We start from the raw sequence: 2,555 nt of genomic DNA, 5'->3' as shown, positions 1-2,555 counted from the left end.
TCCAGCCTGGCCTTGAATGCCTCCAGGGATGGGGCATACACAACCTCCCTGGGCAACCTGTTCCAGTGCGTCACCACCCTTTGTGTGAAAAACTTCCTCCTAATATCTAACCTAAATCTCCCGTCATAGTTTAAAACCATTTCCCCTTGTCTATCACTATCCACTCTTGCAAACAGATGTATCTCCTCCTGTTTATACACTACCTTCAAGTATTGGAAGGCCACAATGAGGTCTCCCCAGATTCTTCTCCAAGAAGAACAAGCCCAGTTCCCTCAACCTTTCCTCATAGGAGACGTGCTCCAGCCCATTGGTAGAACTGCTACAAATTCATGGCCTACTGGTGTGTACCACAGATCTGACCACCTTCATGTTCAGTCTTTGGAGGTTAGTTTGTTGCTTTCTTTAAATTTGTTGGCTTTTTTTTTTTCTCGTTGGCTAGTTTGTTCTATGATTTTAAGATGTAGCATTCAGTGTCTTGGCTGTACTTGAAAGATTTTTCAGAGAATCTGCCTTTGTTCCAACCTTACAGTCACTTACTTTCAGGGGTTGGAAGAGATTTCTAGAGATCATCAAGGTCAACCCCTTTGCTAAAGCAGGTTCCCTAAGTCAGGTCACACAGTTGGGCATCCAGGCAAGTCTGGAATATCTCCAGAGAAGATTTCACAGCATCTGTGGGCAGTCTGTTCCTGTTCCACTGTTCCAGTGCTCCATCACACTGACATTACAGAAGATCTTCCTTGTGTTTGTATGAAACTTCCTATATTAGACTTTCTGCTTGTTGCTTCTTGTTCAGTTGATGGATGCCAACTAAAAGAATTCACCCCCATCAACTTGACTCCTGCAGCAGTCAAGTGATGAGATCCCCACTCAGTTTTCTCCAGGCTGAAGAGTTCCAAGTCTCTCAGCCTTTGCTCAAAAGGGAAATACTTCAGGCCCTTGATCATCTTTCTTGTCCTCTGCTGTACTCTCTCTAGAAGATCTCTATCTTTTTGAACTGGGGGGCCCAGAACTGAAACAGTATTCTGGATGTGATCTCACCAGAGCGGAGTAAATGGGAAGGATCACCTCCACTGGTCTGTTGGCCATGCTCTTTTTAATGCACCCAGGATACCGTTGGCCTTTTTGGCCACCAGGGCACACTGCTGGCTCATGGCCAACCTATTATCCAGGACCACCATGTGCTTCTCCATAGAGCTCATCCTTCTCCAGAGGTTATCCCCTAATCTGTATTAATGCATGTAGGTATTTCTCCCCAGGTATAGGACAATAAACTTTCCCTCACTGAACCTCATCAGGTTCCTCTCCATCAACTCTCTAGTCTGTCCAGGTCAGACTAGCCTCGTCTCTAGTTCTATCATATGTGTACTCTTTGAGCAGATACGTAAGAAATACCATTCTACTTAAATATCTTGTTAATGTAGAGGCAGAACTCATTCTAAGTAAAAAAGTAACAGCATCATGTGTGTTAGTTTCTTCACAAAAATGTTTGTGGACAAACGCCTTTGAAGACTTTACAGATTCATTCTAACAATGAACAATAGCAGCAATTGCCTTTGTGTTAAGTTCTGTGCCTGTCTAGCAAAGCCTTTCCATTAATCGTAAATATCTCCTTGCCCAGAAAGTGAATTGCTCCAGACAAGGTGGGAACCTCCTGCACTGATCTGTACTTCCCATGGTGACTAAGCATGCTCCCATTTCATTATGTGCCTTATCTCCTGAGGGAAAACTTAACTTTGGTTTCTGTCGAACTACAGCTGACCATAATTTCCCTCTGAGAAAAGACATTTTGTTTTTTGTAGATGCTAGAGATGGAAAAAAAAAAAAAACAAACTGAGAGAAAGGTGGCTTTGTCTATGCTTATGTATGTATTTATATACATAAATATGCATACATATTTGTATCTGTACTGTTAGGATTTGGAGAACAGTACTGAAAGTACTAGCCTGAAGATTTTTTTTTCAAGACTTTCTTTTTCCAGATAAAAGTGTATGATAGGCTCAACTCTACATTATTATTTTTTTTTAATCCGTGTCTCTCAGAAGGTTTAAAAAAAAAAAGAAGTATTTGCTGCAATTTAATGTCAGGGAGAACTGTTGGGATTTTCTATTTCTTCACAATTAGATTGTCATTATGTCCAGAGTACTGTTTTGTAATGTTGGTGTACATCTTTTCTGTTAGCTTGCTGTGGATCAATTTGCATTTTGAGGGCACTGAAATGCCATTTGAATTTAAGACATGTTTAGGTCTGTGGATACTGATAAAGTGGTTGTGGGAATAACAGCACCCCATGAACTATGAAAACCACTCAGACTTCCTCACTGATAAAAGCTTTTTATTAAGACATATGCCAAAGGTCTTAGAATCATAGAATCGTAGGATCACCAAGGTTGGAAAAGACCCACCTGATCACCCAGTCCAACCATCCACCCATCATCAATAGTTCTCATTGAACCATGTCCCTCAACACAACGTCCAAATGTTCCCTGAACACCTCAAGGGTCGGTTATTCCACCACCTCCCTGGGCAGCCCATTCCAGCACCTGACCACTCTTTCA

This window comes from Meleagris gallopavo, chromosome Z (genome assembly GCF_000146605.3).
Source record: "Meleagris gallopavo isolate NT-WF06-2002-E0010 breed Aviagen turkey brand Nicholas breeding stock chromosome Z, Turkey_5.1, whole genome shotgun sequence".
NCBI lineage: Eukaryota > Metazoa > Chordata > Aves > Galliformes > Phasianidae > Meleagris > Meleagris gallopavo.
The sequence above is the reverse complement of the archived record's forward strand: the minus strand, read 5'-3'. Positions refer to the sequence as shown.